This window comes from Pteropus alecto, unplaced genomic scaffold (assembly GCF_000325575.1).
Source record: "Pteropus alecto unplaced genomic scaffold, ASM32557v1 scaffold220, whole genome shotgun sequence".
Classification (NCBI taxonomy): Eukaryota; Metazoa; Chordata; class Mammalia; order Chiroptera; family Pteropodidae; genus Pteropus; species Pteropus alecto.
In genome coordinates this window covers 188747-210845 of record NW_006430043.1, presented here as the reverse complement: position 1 = coordinate 210845, position 22099 = coordinate 188747, and positions in this window count along the sequence as shown.

Here is a 22099-nt window from a genome sequence, read left to right as displayed (position 1 = left end):
AGTTCTGACTAATACACATTTCCCCCCAAATATATATAATCATAAAAAAACTCCATTGCAGCATTTAAAAAAATGACCGGACAACCAACTACTACTACCACCAACATCTGAATGAACCAGTTTGAAGAGGAGGCAATATAGGAGGTGAGAGTAAGGATTTGAGTACTGTGTAGTATTCGATTTGACTATCAAGAGACACAAACAAACAAAGCTGTGCTTTCTTTTCTCTCAAAGACCATTTTATTTGAGTAAAACCACTTGTTGTATTGTTTGAGATTTGGGAAGGGGGTTGCTTTGCATCTTGGCTGGCAATTACCTAGCAGGCCTGTGACCCCGAGATTGGCTTGATGTGTCCCCATCGATGTACATTTTCTCCAGTGTGTGAAATTTGTCATAAGCAAGCTTTTGTTTTCTTCAACATGAGGCATAAATTGCATTTCTAAACAGATGAAATAGTTTGATTCAGTGTTATATGGCTGCACATAAATAATTTAAATGCCACATAATGTCACACAAAGGGAAAGTATTTTAAACAAGTTGTAGTTATTAGCCCAGTTATGAATACTATTTAATAATGGATGTAATAGATGTTCATTGTAATTATAGATGTGTATAATAGTTTATGTATATTAAAAGTGCTCTCTATATATTATCCAAATGGAATTATTATAGCACATTGAAAAGTCCAATGTCAGAAAATAATATTTGAAGCATTTAAATGTCATAAACATTTTAAATATATATGGAAATAAAACCCTATAATATCCTTTGTTTCAAATTAAATCTTACTCTGAAATGTGATATATAAAGAAGCTGAAAGTTGAGCCCCTCTATGTAAGCCCTGGTAGATGAGGAACCAGAGCCCTGCTCCCACACCCCAGTCCTGGCCTGTGTTCCCCTAGGAGTATCAGGGGGTTGCCCAGGGTATGTGGGGTGCAATTAGGCAAAAATCTCTCTAGTTTTATGCCCTCAGTCAACATAGGAAGTGACTGCAGCCCAGAAGGAAGTTATGCGTTTTGGATTATACCATTGCTTTTTTCTTCCTCCATTAAGCAGTGAGAATTCTTGCTGTGATTGGTCCATCTCAGGAGCTCTGTAGTGTTTTGGCAGAAAATGCCTTTTGTATTATTTTCAGTTTGTTTGGTGGATTTATTAGAGAGAGCTTGCAGATGGAGGAGGAATGGAAAAAGGGAGAGGAGAGGTAATGAAGGTGAGGGAAAGTGCCAGTGTTATTCTTTATTGAAATGAGCCATAAGAAAATTCCTTCCTTCCTCTTTCCTTCCTTACTTCCACCAAACTATACTTTTTAAAAAACTAAACAAACAAAAACCAGAAAACTATGACTCTCATACAATATAGTATGAGAATATATAAAATATTTGCTTAACTCATCAATGAGGAAACCAGCAAGATGGGAGGGACTAGTATATGTGTTAAATTAAAGAAAAAATGGTGGAATAAGTTTACAAAATTAGATACAAAACTGGCTGCTTTCCTACAGGACTCAGCCTTTGGGGTTATCTTTTCTATGGGACAGAAATTTACTCACAATTTACTCATCTTCTCCAAATTAACATCTAACTTTACAGAGTCTGGGTCCTACTCAATAATAAATAGTAAGTCAGGCAACACTATGCTCCCTAGAGAATCAAGCTATTTCTTATTGGGCTTCTTAGACAATGTCGTATATGACTTTGAGAGGGTGCACAATACTTTTTTTGTTCTATTTTCAAGTTCTAGATAAATTTTTAAATTCTTCATTTCTAGTTTACAAACATCTTTAATTTCTTCTACTTCTTTTTAACCTGTGGTCCTTTATAAAACTACCATGAGCTCTGTTCTGTGCTCTGGAGGTACATGATGAAAAAGACATCGACGGAGCTCTAACATTTCCTGTCCCAGCCTCCTCTCTTCATGAGGATGACACCTCTTCCTCCCCACCCAACCTGGTGTCAGAGGTAAGGATGTTCTACCATCTCTCTGATCCTCGAGCACTCCCTACTCTGAAGTTAGTCTGCTCCATTTATCTGATGAGCGTGCTCTGACAGCTCTTGCAAGCCGAGTGTCTGCTGTTACTTGTTAGACTGCCCTGTGGCAAAGGGATTGGGCATGTTATCTGCTATTTGGGAGACAGACCCACAACCAGAGAGTGAAGTTCATGAGCTTCATGTAAATTTATCTAGGTATTTGCCATTTTTACCCCTCTACATTTGTAAGGCATTTCAAAATACACATGCCCAATATTGTGTTCATCATTCACTCTTCCTCTGCTGTTCCCACCTCCTCAGAGTTAGTCCTTGTCCTTTCAAAAACGAATAACAGCTGTTATTCCATTTTGTTTGAATATATTTACATGAAAAAGAACTTCTAAGTATCTTCTATGACAAACAGAAAAATGCTGAAATGGCTCATTATTTTCTCATTTTCAGCCAGTAATTTTGTTAATTACACTGTGCTTTATTACTTTCTGAACAAACAACTGAAGGGCATAGACCAGACATGATGCTTATAATTGCATGAGTTGCCTTATTATTTTTACAGTTTGTAAATATTTCTTTAGCCAACTTCACTATAGCTGGGTGAGACCCAGAGATCTCACGCGGGCTTACACAGAGGAGCTCAACTTTTAACTTCTTTATTTACTACATTTCAGAGTAAGAAATTGAAACAAAAGACATTACGAGGTTTTATTGTCATATATATTTAAACAAGCAAAAGAGAGCAAGATGAATTTATCATGGATCCACCTCTATACCCAGGTGTCTGATGTGTAAGATTCTGAAGCAGAACATTAAATAGCATCAGTAAAATAGAATTCATTGCCATAGTTTCTAGAAAGAACTTTGTACCTAAGATTAAATTTGGGAAAATCTCAAAAATTCATCTTCTTCAACAACTGAAAAATGGTTGTTAGTCCATAGTAATAATTTCACTAAGCTTTTTGTTTAAAATTTTAACTTTGACTCAAAAGTATAAGGTGTCATCTTCTTAAATTATTCTTGTGAAGTCTGTTAGTTTGAAGTCTGATGAGAGAATACAAAGTGTTTTTTCAGTACTTCACAGTGTTTCTCTATCATTTTTCCATTTTAGCCATGCCCTTTGTATTCTTTATTATGGCTTGATTGTTACTAGAAAAAAGAAAACCTTGTTCATGTGTAAATGTAGGTGTGTCTGATAAATATTTGAAACAAGGCTTATAAGTTCTCTTGTGAAATTTTGAGGTGAGAAGTTGACATTCTGCTTTTAATTCATTCTTCTACGATGTGAAGAACTTAAAAATAATATTTTTTTCATGAAAGACTCATGGTCTAGATGCAATTAAATAAAAATTAAGTATGATTTTTAAAGACTATTTTGTTTAATGTCATGTATGTTGGTACACCAAACAAATAGAAATATTTATTAGTCTTCATTTTATTGTAATTTAAGATATATTTTATAAATATTTGTTGGCTCAAAAAGGTATAGTGTTATAAGTTCATCTAGCCATTGACAGATTAATGTACTCTCTTTATATTTGCATTAATTGACAATCAATTTATTTATTTAAAACTCCTTAAGAATTATTTTTATACATAAAATGAATGGATTAATTCTTGCTGTGTCAAAGGTAGGTCCAATGACTTGTTAGAAGAACTTAGAAAAGATGTTATATTCATGGTTACAGTTTATTATAGAAATATTATACAGGTTAAAATCAGAAAAGAGAAAAAAGTGCATAGGGTAGAATCTAGAAGAAACCAGGCATGAGCTTCAAGTTGTCCTCTTCCAGTGGAGTTGTGTGGACAATGCTTAATTCTCCAGCAGTGATGTGTGACAACATGTGTGAACTATTGCCATCCAGGGAAGCTAACTGGGGCCTTGATGTCCAGGGTTTTCACTGGAGGCCAGTCATGTAGGCATGGCACACTCATGTGACTGACCTTAGCTGTTCAGTCTCCAGCAACCCCATAGGTCGAACTGATGCATTTTGTATTGGGGGTCAGTCATGCTGGTATGGAGCAGCTGTGTGACTGACCTGAGATACTTGACAGGAAGAACAAACAGGAATATAAAACCCCTCAGGTAGAACATGCCTCTCCTGTATGAGCAATAGCAAGGAGGCCACCATGGCTGGGGACAGGTGAGAAAGGGGGTTAGTGGGAATGAATAAGAACAGAGGAGTGGCTGGAGGCCAGATCCTGTGGGGTTTGTGAGAAATGGGAAATCACTGTAGGATTTTTTTTTCTTTCTTTCTTTTTAAAAACTGTATAGTTGGCATGCAGTATTATATTAGTTTCAGGTATAAATTGGAGGTTTTAAAATGGGTTCTCCATAAGCCCAAAGCCACACATTAAGGACTCCGATGATGCAAAACCACACCCGACATAACCAGTAGAAATTGAACTAGTGGCACTAACCAGAAGATGACTATTTATATCGTCCTTTTCTGTCTACAAGGACTGGATCTGGTTAACATCCTGAAATCTGACCAATCATAACTGTATTCTTCTTTTCCAGGTGCGAGTGAAGAAGGAGGTAGAGAGCGTTCACTTTTATTTTGTCTCCGGAGTTTAAGAAATCTGTAGTCAGCCCTTAGAGAAGTAATAGTTAGTACTTTCTATGTGCCAGACACTGCTCTAAACAATTTACATTTATGAATCAACTTGATTCTCAAACTTATCCTCTATATTAGGTGCTATTATTAACCTTGTTCTTCAGATGTAGAAACTGGGATCAAGAGAAATTAAATAATTTGCCCAAGGTCTTCCAGTGGCCAAACTATGATTTGCATGCTGGCAGCCTGGCGGTAAAGTAGCTTACGCTGTGGAAAATCAGTGGTATATCACATATACACCCACCTGAGACCAAAGCAATTGACTGTACAGCTTCTTTGATGTTTCCAGAGACCAAAGCAATTGGCTATACAGCTTCTTTGATCTTGCCAGAAAAGCTTATGGGTTGTGTCAAGGTAGAACTTAATTCATTTTGTTCCAGTACAATGCAATAAGAATTCACCTCTGCTTCTTTCCTCTTCCTGTTTTTATGTTTGGATGCAGTATCTAACTTTGGTCACTGCACAGTTTTACAGTGACCACCAGATGACAGTGCAACACAATTTAATATAGTACCAGTACTTTAAAAATACCCTTTGTTGAACCATTTTGTTTTTCCTCCATTTTCATGCCTCCATACAAAAATAATGTTTCTCAATTAAATAGTCTGTCCCTTGATCTCACAGGAATATTAACTATTAAGGATATTTCCTTTCTTTTTCACAGTTTTAGTCTCTTGAATCTTTCCCGGGACCTGGGTGGATCTTGAGTGGCTTCCCATGTAGCTGTGGCCGCCTGGGCTTCTAGTGGTTATGTTTTCAGTTCCAGCATCTACATCAGAAGCTTACTGGTGAATCACATCCAACTATTTGGAGAATACAATGTTTCATTTTCCAAAGAATTGCATCTGAAACACTAATATTATCTTGCACCCCCAGGGATTTACTGAGGCCTCCTTCTTCTTTAGCATCACAGATGAAACAAAATTCTGGCTTTTCTCCTTTCCTCCAGTTCCAAGAATCCTAGGATTTGAACGTTGACATTAGTGTGGGTGCTATCTATGTGTCAGGGGAGGGAGATGAATAACGACAGTGCAGAAGAGTAGTTAGCATTTTCCCTTGGTTCTTCCTGAAATGACAGTAGTGAAGAATCACAGTTCATTGAGATTTAATAGTTTTATTAAAAATATATTTTAGAAAGACAAATAATGCCCCCAGGAGGCACACGGTCTCAGCAATGAGAGCTGCAGGAGGGCGCTGTAATGACCACAACAAGAGGGCAAAAAGAAGGGCCCAAAAGTAGGAATGTCTGCCTTATATTTGGGCTGTGATGTGTGGTTACAAAGGCAAGAGAGGTCATTTTGATTGACACCTGGCTGCTATATAATTATGCCTAGTGTGCATGTATGTACCTAGAATTCTACTACCATTGGGGTATTCTTTGGTCAGTCTGTAGGCTGGGCCCCGATTCCTTCTGTTCCCAGTGTCGCTCATGTCTGACTAGTTACCTAACATATGGATTCCACCATGGTCTCACTTTTCCTACAGCCTGTCCTGCAGAGCTCCTTAGGGAGAGAAATCTACAAAGGAGTCAAGAAAAGCAAAGCGACAAGGGTTTTGGTACGTACTAAAGCAATTTCCTCATGCTTAACACACCTATTTCTGTCTGCTTTCTTACCTTAACTGAGACTGGCTCTCTCTTGTAGATGCTTATGTTTTTGTGGCACTCAGAGTGGAGACTGTTCATGATCTTACATTTCATGTTTAAATAAAGGATCTTCACTTAACGTGTACCAGCTTTCACCTTCCTCATTTTCAGACTTTTCTGTTACACACTGAAGACTTCAGTCCTTGCTCATAGTCATCCTCTCTATTTTAAGCCCTGACATCATCACCCAATGTTCCTACCTCTATTTGTCCTTGGACAGCTTTTTAACTACCTTATCCTGGAAGTGCCCACATCATATCCTTCTTGTTCTTTGTTCTACATTTCTACAACCTGCTAGTTATTAAGCAGTTACTGAATTAGAGTGATTGAACTGATTATTCGCCTGCATTTGTTTCCTAAATTAGAGATATCTAGTAAACTGGGTTAGACTAGTAATCCTAAAACTGGGATACCAGTTACAGATAGCATAAAGAGAATAAATTTCCAGAGTCTCACATTTTTTTCCCTAAAATTTACCTCCCTGACAACCAGCCTGTGATCAAGAAATCATGCTGGTTTGCCTTTCCCACCTCCCCTTCACAATTACCTGTCTCTTACTTTAAAAAGAAAAGCATATTTCTTATTTATTCAGAATAGATGCGTTAACCTGCTGTGTATAAACCTCTAGGACATCAAATAGGGGGATATTTGAAATATAGTGCCAATGTTAAGAAAATAAATAAATTTAACAACTGAATAGTCAATCATTTTGCAAATCAAGTGGTTTCCAAATTTTTGTCATATAATAGATTACTAATTTTTTGATAATAGATGGTTATCTGATGTTTTAAAACACGTAACTTATAAGGAATTCAAAGAATTGAGAGTATTGTTAAAACAAGTTTATCCTTTTCTATCAGCTAGTTCATTTGAAAACATTTTGTTAGTGCTCACAAATAAACATAAAAATCGAAATGGTATTCATGCTAAACCCTGTAGCATTAAGTAATATTCATTTTGGATACATGAGCGAATTGGAAAAAGTCTATCTATGAAATGGATTTCCAATGATATATTTTATGTTTGATATTTGTCAAGATTTATAATTTACATGTACTATTTTGATCAGTAGTGAATAAATAAAAATTATAATAATAACTACATTCAGAAGTAAATTTTTAACACTTGAAATTTTATGACTACAGAAAAGATTTAAATAATATGCATACTTTTTTGCTGCAGAAGAATATGATAAAGTAATCAATAAAATGCTTTCAAGCATAAAAATATACTAGGATAAAGTTCCGTGGAGGAGTGGAGTTTAAATACAGGTTAAGGAGAAAAAGGAACTTTGTAAAATTTTTAACTTTAAAAACATCTTGTCTTTTGAAAATGTTTGATAGTGGGTGTGAAATTGCTATGGCATTTAGATCTCATTGGATACATTTAAAAGAGTGAAGTAACAGTTTTATTTAAAATGTCAATATTATAATGTGGTTGAAGTTATATCACTGGTAACTATTTAAACTTAAATAATTTCTTTAAAAATCTTAAATGTCAATTTAAAAATGTGTGAGAGGGTATGCAGTTTTTCCAAATCCTTTTAGGATACTTGTGAGTAAAATGTGTAGGGATCACTGGGCTAGACCCTAAATGGGCATCTTCTTTGACTACAGCCCTAAATGGCCTCAGAGTGAATCTTGGAAGTTACTGCTCAAATGAGATGAAAAGTTTATACCCACAAATATTAGAAGAGGAAGAGCTCAAGGGAAGGTTTCCCCATTGCCCTCACCTGTTAGAAAACATATCTTCACACTTGTTCTGAAATCTGACCAATTACAACAGTACTTCTTCCAGAGAAAAAGCAAGGGATCAATTGTCAGAAGAAATGGAGAGGGATTTTGTACAGCTCCCAAATGATACTGTGAAGTTCAGGAATAAAGTAAATGAAACTGGGAATAACAAATTGGGATCTTATAGTACTGAGTCATGGCATGCTTAAGTTATGATCACTGTTTGAACACTTGCCACTTAATTATAATAATATTCAACACATCCAGTCCCCTTCTCCTACCATCTCTTAGCTCTGGCAATTGTTAATTTATTCTCCATCTCTACAATTTTGTCCTTTCACAATTAATTCTTTAGAACAGCTTTCCTATTGTATGGAAGGTGAAATAAAAAATTAAATTATAGGCACGCCTCATTTTATTGCACTTCACTTTATTGTGCTTCACAGATACTGAGCTTTTTACAAATTGAAGGTTCACAGTAGCCTTGCGTGGAGCAAGTCTGTCGGTGCCAGATTTCCAACAGCAATTGCTCGCTTTGTGTCTCTGTGTCACATTTTGATAATTTTCATGTTTTTCAAACTTCTTCACTATTATTATATTTTTTTATGGAGATCTGTGATCAGTGATCTTTGATGTTACCATTGTAATTGTTTTAGGGTGTCATGAACCACACCTGTAGAAGATGGTGAATTAATTGATAAGTTTTGTGTGTGTTCTGACTGCTCTGCCAACAGGCTGTTCCCTAGTCTCTCTCCCGCTCCTAAAGCGTCCCTATTGCCTGAGACAACAATATTGAAATCAGGCCAATTAATAACTCTACAGTGGCTTCTAAGTGTTTAAGTGAAAGGAAGGGTCACATGTCTCTCACTTCAAATTGAAAGCTAGAAATGATTAAGCTTAGTGAGGAAGGCATGTCAAAAGCTGAGACAGGCCAGAAGCTAGGCCTTTTGCACCAGCCAGGTTGTGAATAAAAGGAAATTTTATTCTTGAAGTAAATTAAAAGTGCTATCCAGTGAACACATGAATGATAAGAAAGTGAAACAACCTTGTTGCCGATGTGGAGAAAGTTTTAGTGTTCTGGACAGATCAAACCAGCCACATTCCCTTAAGCCAAAGCCTAATCCAGAGCAATTCTGTGAAGGCTGACAGAAGTGAGGAAACTGCAGAAGACAAATTTGAAGCCAGTGGAGATTGGTTGATGAGGTTTAAGGAAAGAAGCTGTCTCCATAACACGAAAGTGCAAGGCGAAGCAGCAAGTGCGGATGTAGCTGCTGCAGCAAGGTATCCAGAAGACCGGCTAAGATAATTGATGAAGGTGGCTACATTACACAACAGATTTTCAAAGCCTGTTGGAAGAAGATGCCATCTAGAACTTTCACAGCGAGAGAAGAGAAATCAATGCCTGGCTTCAAAGGACATGCTGACGCTCTTGCAGGGGCTAACGCAGCCGGCGACTCTAATGTGAAACCAATCCTTATTTACCACTCTCAAAATCCTAGGGCCCTTAAGAATTATGTTAAATCTACTCTGCTTGTGCTCTGTAAATAGAACAATAAAGCCCAGATGACAGCTCATCTATTTACAACATGATTTACTGAATATTTTAAGCCCAATGGTGAGACCAACTCAGAAAAAAGATTCCTTTAGAAATATAACTAATCACTGACAATGCATCTGGTCATCTAAGAGCTCGGATGGAGATGTATGAGATTAATGTTGTTTTCATGGCTACTAACAAAACATCCATTCTGCAGCCCATGGATCAAAGAGTAATTTTGACTTTCAAGTCTTATTATTTGAGAAATACATTTTGTAAGTTTATAGCTGCCATGGGTTATAACTCCTCTGATGGATCTGAGCAAAATAAATTGAAAAACTTCTGGAATGAATTCGCCATTCTCAATGCCATTAGGAACATTTCTGATTCATAGGAAGAGGTCAGTTTATCGACTTTAATTGGAGTTAGGAAGAAGTTGATTCTAACCTTCATGGATGACTTTGAGAGGTTCAAGACGTCAGTAGATGAAATAACTGCATATGTGGTGAATTAGCAAGAAAACTAGAATTAGAAGTGGAGCCCGAAAATGTGACTGATAAAATCTCATGATAAAACTTTAATGGGTGAGGGGTTGTTTCTTACCAATGAGCAAAGAAAGTGGTCTCTTGAGGTGGAATCTATTCCTGGTGAAGGTGCTGTGAAGATTGTTGAAATAACAAGGGATTTCGAATGTTACATAAATTTAGGTGATATAGCAGTGGCAGGGCTTGAGAGGATTGACTCCAATTTTGAAAGATGTTCTACTGTGGGCAAAATGCTATCAAACAGCATCACATGCTACAGAGAAATCGTTTGTGAAAGGAAGAGTCCATCGATATGGCACACTTCATTGTTGCCTTATTTTAAGAAATTAGCACGGCCACCCCAACCGTCAGCAATCACTATTCTGATCAATCAGCAGCCATCAACACTGAGGCAACACCCTCCACCACCAAAAAATTTATGACTTGCTGAAGGCTTGAATGATGGGTAGCATTTTTTAGCAATAAGTATTTTTAAATTAAAGTATGTACATTTTCTAGACATAATGCTATGGCACACTTAATAGACAATGGTGTAGTGGAAACATAAGTTTTATGTGCACTGGAAAATCATAAAATTTGTGTGACTTCATTGCAATGTTCGTTTTATTGTGGCGGTCTGGAACCAAATCTGCAATATGTCCAAGGTATGCCTGTATTTCTAAGAGCCCTGCTAGACAGTAAAGAATTCACTATATCTAATTTGGACAGATAACCTCTTTAAATTTGGATTCTTTTTATACAGCAGTGTTTGTCATCCCTTCATAACCTCCAAAACTGTCTAAGAGAGCTGGTACTGGAATCTTGCCCGTCTCTTTAGGTGAGTATAGATTTTCTTTGTGGATTAGGAGATACCTTACTTTTTTCTTGTTATTCTCTATTTCTAACTCACATTGAACTTGAAATGTCTTTTTCATTTGCTGACTCTCCTAGTATATTTCCTCCTCACAGTTGTAGATTCTGGGTCTTAATTTTCCTCTTCCACACATCCCAATTCTGGGTAAGTTATATTAGACACTTTCCACTTCACTAAAATCAATAAATAAGGCACTTGCTACAATCATTATCTTTATCCCCAAGTCTGTGTCCGTATATTCCACTCCTCTGCGTGCTGTGATGGAATCGATATCATGTGTTTCATCTGCTATGCCTTAGGAATTGCCAAAAGAGGGGGTAGGCAGGGTGGTAAGCCAGCTTTTGTGGTTTTAGAAAAATGGCACTTGGTATCCTCTCCTATCCACTGCTGCATGCCCCAAGAGATTTTGTCATCTCCTTCCCAGTATTCAGTCAATGTACTCTGGGTTCCTCTAAGATATGGAGGTAGAGGAGGGTCAGGTATACTGAACAAATATTATAAGTAATATATATTGTTTCCCACTGATTCTTCCATTGGTTTAAGAATAAAATTTTATATTGGATTAAGGAAAAAGATGATGAAAGTAACTACAATAGGAATAGAAAGAAAAAAAGAAGATAGCAATAGTGACAGTATTAGCTAGGGTAAATAATGGTAACAGATGAACTCTTAAATCTCAGTAGCTTAACACAATAAAAATTTCATATATTGCTTATACCACAGATCAATAAAGACCTACATAGGATGTGTGGTAGGACGCACAGTGTCCTTCTATACAGTTACTTCAAGATTATCTGGGAGTTTAAAGTTGTGTACTGGATACTGTGCCTCTGGCGAAAAGACAATAGAAGAGAGATAGTGTGGAAAAGGTGCATTTAATCACGTTGGTCCAGAGGTGACACACATCATTTAACTCACATCATATTGGTGGAAACTAGTCAGATGGCACATATAGGAATGCGGCCAATTTGTGTGGAAAAAAGCAGAGATATTAGGGAACAACCACCCTATGGCAGATAAGATGGTTCTGAAAGACACCTACATTGCTAGCCTAATAAGTCTACCAAAAGGGCGAAACATTGTTCATGTACACCTATATTTCCTGTAGCAAAATTTAGTCATCTAGTTACCTGAGTACAGTCCTAGGGCTGAGGACTATAATATGCAAGACCAAGAACATAAAAGAGGAAGAGAATAAGAAGTGTTTTTTACTTTTTCTGCAAATACTTGGCTCGAGAGTCAGCTTCTTGACAACATGCCTTTAAATTCTTAGCATCTATGTCCCTTTTTTCATTCCTGAAGCCACAGAATTTATTAAGCCAGTGTATTTTTTCATAATTCTGTAACCTTCATAATCTGTCTCTCTCTCTTTCACACACACACACACACAGACACACACACACACAGACACACACACACACACACATACCTCACTTCATTATTAGGTACCACATATGAATAACTCAGGGAAAACTAACTTATTTATGCTAACGGTAGGCTTTTTATATAACACATTTATATTAATTTCCCTGCTTCTGATCAGCTATGATATTCTTTGAGGTATATGTTTGTGAATGCAAGAAATAATATTGATGAAAAACAAATTAGGAAAAAAATATATTTGTATTGTATTGTGCTCTATTAAAAAATGTAGCAATCCCAAAGCTGTTCTTTTTCTCCCAAGAAAGTGTCTGAAACTCACAATTAATGATATTTCTATCCTCCACTTCCACCGATTAAAATAGCCCTGAATTCACAGAAGCAAAGAAACGGTGGTTGCTAGAGGTCAGGTGTGGGGGCTGGGGAAAATGGGCGAAAGAGGTCAAAGGTATAAACTTCTAGTTATAAGATAAATAAGTCCTGGGGATGTAATGTACTGCATGGTGACTATAGTTAACAATACTGTATTGTATATTTGAAAGTTACTAAGAGAGTAGATCTTAAAAGTTCTCATCATAAGAAAAAAATTTGTAAATATGTGAGGTGGTTCTTGTTAACTAAATTTATTGTGGTGATCATTTCATAATGAATACATATATGAAATCATTATGTTGCACACCTTAAACTTACACAATGTTACATGTCAATTATATGTTAATAAAACTGGAAAAAAAATAGCTCCGGACACTTTTTCTAAGGAAAATTCATTTTAGATTGTCACTTCTGCGAACCACTCATAGGTATGGCTAGTTGAAGATGGGAGCCCTTAACCTTTCCAACTGTGACATAATATTTATGTCACATAAATATTTCTAATTTTATTTTCCATTTTTTGAAAAATGTGAAACTAATAAGACCTACCTCACAGTGTTGTTGGGAAAATCTCACTACATAAATGTTAGGAAAGCACTCTGAAATTCATAAAATGTCTTTAATAAATATTTGATAGTTTGCTATAGAGCATGTATTCTCCTTTTTTCTTAAGCCTCTACTGATTTACACTTAAATATCCATCTGTTTCTCAAATAACTTGTGCTTCAGCGGAATCTGCATCTACCCAGGACTCCAGGGGGTTGGGGGATAGTGGGGAAGTGGTCCGGGAGGGAGCATGTAGCTGAAACCTAAACAAATCAGCAAATCTCAAATCCCCAGTCATAGCTGATTGTTCAGGAATGGAGGGACAGATGAGTGGCAAGTGACCAGGATAAACCAATTAGACCAAGGCCCAAAGCTTTTGTATTGACACTGGAGTAAAGATTCACTCCTCACATATGATTAAGTATTCAGTCCAGGATTGAGTGGCAGCCATTTTGGTTTATGAAGGGGAAAGCAAACTGCCAATAGAACCATCATCAAAGAATAGAGGCAAGAAATGGAAACAATAAACTGCTTTGGTAACATCATTTGAGCTAAAAGCTCAAGCCTCACCTGAAAACCTCTGAACTTCCCAAACACAGGAGATAATATGTTTCTATTATTATTGTACGTGGTTTGAGATTTTTCTCCTGCATATACAATTAAAAGCATTTCTACTAGTACAATGTTGTACAAACATGAGACATTAAAAAAATTTACTAACCAGCATGTACATTAGTGACTGGACCATGATAAGTACATTTGTCTTAAGAATGTTTTTGTATTAGTAATAATAGCTAATTATTGTTATATATAAAATAGGAATAAAAATAACGATCATATATGTCTGCATTGTCAACACTTACAAATGCACAGCTCACATGAATAGACCCCTGGCTCTTGAACTTGTCCCCTTTGACATTTAGACAACCCAGGCTTATCATATTCACCATGTAAAATCCTCTCTCATATTTCAACTTCTTTATAGGCATTCTAAAGGGATACAGCCACACTGAGGGATCAGGGGTCTCAACCAATTTTCTTTCTTGGATAAAACCTAAAAAGAAGGTGAAATTAATTACACCTTTCTACTCCCAATACTTTTCTCCCTGCCTATAAGCACATACGATCTTTAAGAACATTTCTCAATTGCCATGAATCCTTGAAGTTTTTCTGAGCTCACCGTCCTTTGAAGTCTACGAAGAATTTTTGCTTATTTATTTTTGTTTGCACGGGTTCCAAAGCAGAACTTTATTGTAGCATCTTGCTCACTCATCATCATCATGCTTCTTTATGGTTATTACTGACGGTTAGTGCCCCCCTTGGGTTTAGTCATAACTTCTCTCTACTGAAATCTTAGCTTATTACTCCTTCCCATTCTTAAGCAGGGAAGAACAACTTTTGCCCATTCTCAGAAAGTAACAACGTGGTTTAGACATATAAGCACTGACTCAATTCTCAGTTTGCTCTTTCTACAGCTGAATCTTCCTAATGCCCACTGGAAAACAGTATAAACATTCTTCAAAAAATTAAGACTAGAATTACCACATGACCCAGTAATCTCTTTTTTGGGTATCTCCCCCCAAAATTTGAAAACATTTATCCGTAAATATATATGTTCCTCGATGTTCATTGCAGCATTATTCACAGTAACCAAGACATGGAAATAACTGAAATGTCCTTCCATAGATAATTGGATAAAGAAGCCGTGGTATATATATACAATGGAATATTACTCAGCCATAAGAAAAGATGAAATACTGCCATTTGCAACAACATGGATGGATCTTGAGATTATTATGCTAAATGAAATAAGTCAGACAGAAAAAAAAACCATATGATTTTACTGAAAACAACTAACAAGACAAACAAACAAAAACTCATAGACACAGATGACAGTTTAGTGGTTACCAGAGGGAAGGGAGAAGGGGAAAGTAGATAAGGGTCAAGGCGGTCAAATATATGGTGACGGAAGGAGATTTGACTTTGGGTCTGGGAGAGAGAGAGGAGGCATTTCACTCTGTTACATTCCTTCAGATAGTCACTAAAGCCTTACTTTCAAATTGCTTAACTTCTTCCTTTGCGTGTATAGATAAAGAGAAAATCCAAGTACCTATCTTTTCATAGTTTTAGTATGCATTAGGAGATAAATTTTATTTAAATAGAATAAATTGGGAGCCATTTCTGGTATAAGAGCTAACATTTTTTAAATGTATGGAAATGTATCAGGTTATATCTAACCTGAATCTTTGTTGCTATTATTAAGTTCACGAAATAGTGGAAATATTTATTACAGTTCACTTGGGGAGGATGATGCAAGGTGGAATGAAGTATGTATCTTTGTGGATAAATATTATCAAATTTTGTGGGGAGATACCCAAAAAAGAGATTACTAGGTCATGTGGTAATTCTAGTCTTAATTTTTTGAAGAATGTTTATACTGTTTTCCAGTGGGCATTAGGAAGATTCAGCTGTAGAAAGAGCAAACTGAGAATTGAGTCAGTGCTTATATGTCTAAACCACGTTGTTACTTTCTGAGAATGGGCAAAAGTTGTTCTTCCCTGCTTAAGAATGGGAAGGAGTAATAAGCTAAGATTTCAGTAGAGAGAAGTTATGACTAAACCCAAGGGGGGCACTAACCGTCAGTAATAACCATAAAGAAGCATGATGATGATGAGTGAGCAAGATGCTACAATAAAGTTCTGCTTTGGAACCCGTGCAAACAAAAATAAATAAGCAAAAATTCTTCGTAGACTTCAAAGGACGGTGAGCTCAGAAAAACTTCAAGGATTCATGGCAATTGAGAAATGTTCTTAAAGATCGTATGTGCTTATAGGCAGGGAGAAAAGTATTGGGAGTAGAAAGGTGTAATTAATTTCACCTTCTTTTTAGGTTTTATCCAAGAAAGAAAATTGGTTGAGACCCCTGATCCCTCAGTGTGGCTGTATCCCTTTAGAATGCCTATAAAGAAGTTGAAATATGAGAGAGGATTTTACATGGTGAATATGATAAGCCTGGGTTGTCTAAATGTCAAAGGGGACAAGTTCAAGAGCCAGGGGTCTATTCATGTGAGCTGTGCATTTGTAAGTGTTGACAATGCAGACATATATGATCGTTATTTTTATTCCTATTTTATATATAACAATAATTAGCTATTATTGTTGCAGAAATGTTGCAAAATCAGACTGGTGAGAAACCAAGCGCCGCTAGGAAAGTTGGAGAACTCAGGTTTATTACGCTGGCAGTTCCAGAAGAGCTAGCATGCTGAAGATCTGGGCCCCGAGCTCAGGGGCAATTTTGTTTTTATAGGGCTTCTCTATGCTGTTACAGTTGGCATGGGCTGATTAATTGATTTGTCCTCAGGCAGTTATAGACCAGGGGAGTTGCTATAGGCTATAGGCAGTTACAGAGCATGAGATTTTCAGACAGGAATTTAGGCAATACATCTGTTATCTAGACAGAACAATCAAAGGGGAGGGTGAGTCTTCAGTTGATCTCGAGATCACTCTGCCCTTTGGCCTATGTAGCAAGCATGTCTACAGAAGCAGAACAAAGAGCTGATTACAAAGTTAGCCATTTGAGTGGAAAATTCCTCTTCATTATTACTAATACAAAAAACATTCTTAAGACAAATGCACTTATCATGGTCCAGTCACTAATGTACATGATGGTTAGTAATTTAGATACAATATCTTATGACTATATACAAGACATTTGAGCTCGGGATGCTGTAAGTTGCCTTGGGCTTTAGAAAATCATTTCAGGGAGAACACATGTTTAGTAATTAGTAGTTCACTTGCCATATAGGTAGGTCAAAAAAAGTGGTATCTGATAATCTCTTATTATGGGCAAGGCCTCTAATTCAAGTTCTTCTGGGTAGTTAAGGGAGGGGCAGAAGTTTCTCTCGAGCCCAGAGCTAAAGTTGCCTTTAGCTCAAAACAATCGGCATACCACAGAGGCACATCTTGGGGTGACTGATTTAAACCCCCACATTGATCTAGCCTTGAGGATACATTATTAAACAAAACAGACAAAAATATTTTCTCTCATGGAGCTTACATTCTACTAAGGAGAAAGATGCAATAAACAAATTAAATAAGTAAACACAGAATGTTAAATAGTATAGTTCTGTAGAGAAAATTATAGCAGGAAAGAGATTTGGGGGGCTGCTACAGGTTTACTAGGAAATGAATGAGGACTCAGGCTGAGAGATGGAAAGAAACTTGCCCAGGGTCGGACAGCAGGTTAGAACCAACATTTCTTTCTCAGTCCTGCCAGCATTCATTCCTCTCTCTGTTCCTCTTGCATGTCCCCAGGTCAGAGGCATCCTTATGAAGGTTACTGCATCCTGACTCAACACTGATGAGAGTCAACAGGGAAAAATCTTAAACAATGTACTTTTCTTAAAATATAGATACATTAACCTTGATTTTGATTATAGAAAAAAAATAGAATTTACAGGTAAATTTGGGGAGTGGTAGGATATGAAAAGAGAGTAGCTGTGCCTTAAACTGCAATTTATAAAAAGAAATAATACAAAGCCTTACTATAAACTATATACAGTTTTCAAAGCAGTTTTTAACTCCTTTATCTGACATTCATGACAATAACCGGAGAGAAAAGCAGCTTTATTTCACATTATTATTCCTATTTTAACAAGAGGAAACTGAGGCTCATAGAGAGTAAGTGATGAAATTGAGGAAAAAAGTGTCCAAACCTATAGACAATTTTAATAAGAGTTTATTTGAGCCAAACTGATGACATATGCCTGGAGGCAAGATCTGAAATGCTCCCCAGAATAACAATTTCTTTTATGCATTTGAAATTAAGGAGAGAACAGTAAGGAAAATTGCAGGAGAGTGGGAGAAAGAAAGTGTGTGTGGGGGGGTACTGGATGACAAGATAGTTAAAGTTATTGCTGTCTTGAGGGTGGTCGTCACCCTTTAGAAGGAGGTCTGGGGTGTGTTAACCTAGATGCACAGAAACAATGGACAGACCTTGCTTAAAGCAAAGGGAATCCTTTTACTAAAGAAGTCACTTGCCTGGGGCATGGGAACCCACCATGACTTGCCCAGTTAGGAACTCCTGATTAGATCACCTGTGAGGTTACTTTACATAGAATCCCTTTTTATCCCCATCCACAAAGTTCACTTGACAAAGTTCACACAATAGTGAGTGGCCTCTATGGCTGGGACTAAGTCAGCAGTCCTGATCAGTCTGACTGAGGTATGATGTGTGCACAAGGTAATGTGCCTAAGGCCGTTAACTCATGCAGCCTGGTTGCTTGTTTGCTTTTATGAACAGAAATCACCTGCTTGCATATGATTTTTGATTGGTAACCAAATATAGTCACAGTATTATTCATGGACGGAGACAGTTATTTTAAGGAATGGCAACTTTATCATGCATCTGAGAGAGAATTTTCTTAGGATAGAAGATTTTTACAAAGTTTTATTGAAATTGTCTGGAGCCTTTTGCCATCTAAGCTCAGGTCTCCTCTCAAGGCTCTATATGGAAATGTGTCCCCATGGAGACAGGAGTGAGGAAATACGGATCAAACAGAGGTGTCTTCCCGGGCCACCTCCATACTATTTATTCCCATCTGCACACCAACAAAGAGGTAGGTATGGGGAAATAGTCATGCCAATCAGAAGATAATACAACAATCATTAGATCTTAACAAGCTTCCAACATCAATCTTCTTCACCCCTAGATTCACATATTTAATTTGGTTTGGTTTATGAAGACAGCTTTGAAGTCAGTTTATATTTCCTGAGACTTAAGGGGCTAAGCATGTGTTATGTTAGAACAGTTAGCAGAATGTATGCTGAGCAAGGGCAGGTGGCTGGAGACTGAAAACTGCCTAAGGATACAAACCGATTCCTAGGTAATTGAGACAAAGTTGTTTTGTGAGAAAATATTGTTTTCCTGTATTAAAGTCGGCATGTTCTAAAGAATTAATGAGCCTCAGAAATGGAAGAAATTCGAGACATCATTTTTAACATTAATAGTTCTAAACCCTTCTCTAGTGATTAATAAGTGCAAGGCACTTTTCTCTGCTCTTTACACAGAAGAACTCATTTCATGTTCACAGCAAGCTCATGAAGTGACTATTACCTTTATCAAACAAGATGGCCTTAATATTCCCTTCAATTTAACTAAACTTTAGGTAGACTTCTTTCTGACTCTAGGCTCTTGACCTCCATTTTCTTAAAGCATTTACTTTAGAAACCTTGCCATTGTAAATTCTTTCTCTGCCCCTTTGAGATGTAAATCTCGTCCCAGTTTTACAGCTCCCAGATGTAAATCTCTTGCCAGTTTTACAACTCTCAGGATGTCTTTTTCAAGGTCAGGGAGCCATCTCTTCTAAATGTAATCCTCAAAGATTAGCATCCTTATCTTCCAATTTCTGTGGGAAGCTACGAGGCTAACATCTGAGCATGCTTGGCTCAAAACTGCAAAACCATCTCCTGCTATAAAGATTTGAGAGAGATTTTTCTTTTGGATAAGGCCAATTAGCAAATACAGGTATGGCCTATGACCCCTCCAAAGGTCCTTCAGTACTTTTCCATCGCTCATCCCAGTCCTTAAAATGTCTATCAGCAGAGTTGAGTTCAGACTTAGTTCTGGCTTCTCTCCTCTATTGGCATAGCCATGAATAAAGTCTTTTTTGCCTGCTTAATTTTGGTGCAGTTTTTACTGTGACATTATCCAATTTGCTGATTAAGAATCTGAGGCACAGAAAAATTGAGTAACTTGCACAGAAAAATTGAGTAACTTGCCTAAGGCCACACATTACTGAGCAGGATTCTAGTCCTATCACCTCACTTTACTGATGTACTGATGCTGTCAGTCAGGGCTTTCTGTCTTACTTAGCTGGAATCTTGCCTGGAATAAACATTACTGTGTTAAAAGCATATTTATTCCATTGTTTCGTTTGATCTAACCCAATGTACTGACGGGACAGGTATTTGTATCTTTATAGTTGAGAATTTAGGAAGGTTAAACACTTGCCTAAATCAAACAGCTCTTTAATGAATGATTCAAATAAATATATTTGTTTCCAGGAGTTTAAGGCTCCCAGGTTAAGAGTTCAATCTCACTGCACTCGATCTGTGAATCTAACTAGAATCAGATACGTGAGAAGGGCTAACTCCTGCGCAGGAAACCTGTGCCTTCTCCAAGCCAGCTGAGCACCTGTGATCTCTTCCTCCCCACTCCAACAGTTTCTCCACTTTCCTCTTTTACCCAGTAGCCTCCAGAGGCCTTTCTGTAGTTCAGAAAAGCCATCTCCTAAAACCTTCTCCGCCCACATTACTTTCCTTTGAACCAGCTCTCTGTTATGTCTTTCCCCAGCCTCTTAGAATTCACTTAAGAATTCTGATTTATATATGACACTTGTCACTTTGCCCTGTGGGGTCGCAAGTATGAGCTCCAGCGTGTTTCCTGCTGGTATCCTGTCTCTCAAATTGGCTTCTCTTCCTTACACAAGGCTTCCCAGATAATCCAGAACAGCAGTGAGGCGAGGGGGTGGAGTAGGTAGTAGTCGTGGCAGAGAAAGATCAGCACTGAAAAGATGCCGATGAAAGAAAATGGTGTGGAAATGTCTGGACAAGAGAACGGATCTAACAGAAAACAAGTCCCCTACTCATGATCGGGAGAAGGGGGGACCCAAGCTCTCGCCCTGGTTGCGAGCGTGTAATCTCGGTCACCTCCATTTCCTTACTCTGGGCCTTTTTTTTCTTTTCAGACCACTGGGGAGTCTGTGATATTCTGAGATTCTTAGGCCTCGGTTTTTCCCAGTGGGAATGGAGGTATTTACCTCTTCCCTGCTGGGCTCACAGGGAATTCGGTCGTCCTGGTTGGCTGGATGGCTATTTCAGAAAAGCCGGGATCTCGGAGCGAAGAGGGGATTGCAGTGGTTGCGCTTGGCTTGACAGTGCTGCACTGCCACGCGTCTCATCCATTTTTTCCCTAAACATTGTGCGCTCTGCCGTCCAGCGCCTCTCACTCACCTCCCAGACAAGGGGGCACTGAGGCTGGCCCGGGGACTATTAGCTGTGGTCAGAGTGCGACCAACCCGGGAGCTCTGTCCACCCCCCCGCCGCCCCCTCTTCCGCCTCGTGATAATGGAGCTGGTTGGTGGCCGGGAAGCTGGCAGAGAAGCCTGGCTCTCTTTGGGAAGAGATAGAGCCGTGGCAGATGCTGGAGAGAGGGAGGAGCAGGGAAGCTTTTGTTTCCGAAGCTAATAATAGAACCTTCCACAAACACTCTGACTCACGGTGGAGCTCTTCAGAATCTGCCCGGGAGGGGACGGGGGGCAGAACGCACTGTTTCTTTTCCTTCCTCTTTGATATTGCCTGTGCGGATCCTTCGGTTACTTCTCGAGGGCTGTGCGGCCTGAGGAAGGGAGCAGAGGAGGTTATCCTCGCTGTCCCCCGCCTCCCGAATGCTATCCCCACCTTCCGCCAGACACATTCCCTAGAAGATTTCAGTTATTCGTTCCTGTATCTAATAGTAGCTTTTGCAGCCCCAACACATTTCCTCAACGAGATGCGGTCAGATGTGCTGTTAGTCTCTGAGGCTCGTTAAATGAAATAATCTCCTTCTGTTCTCTCTGTGACCAGATCGCCTTAACGTCCCCTCAGCTTGACTAAAGTTTGGACACGCTTCTTCCTGACTCTAACCCCTGACCTCCCTTTTCCTAGAGTATTTAATTTAGAAAATTTTATCGTAAACCTTTTCTGTGTCTCTTTGAGATATAAATCTTCTCCCAGCTTCATTCCAGTTTTACAATCCAGGAAAGGACCTGAGAACTCTGTCTCTAAAATATAAACATCAGGGAAGATTGCGCCCTATCTCCCGGTTTTTATGGAAGCGGTAGGAGCCTAACC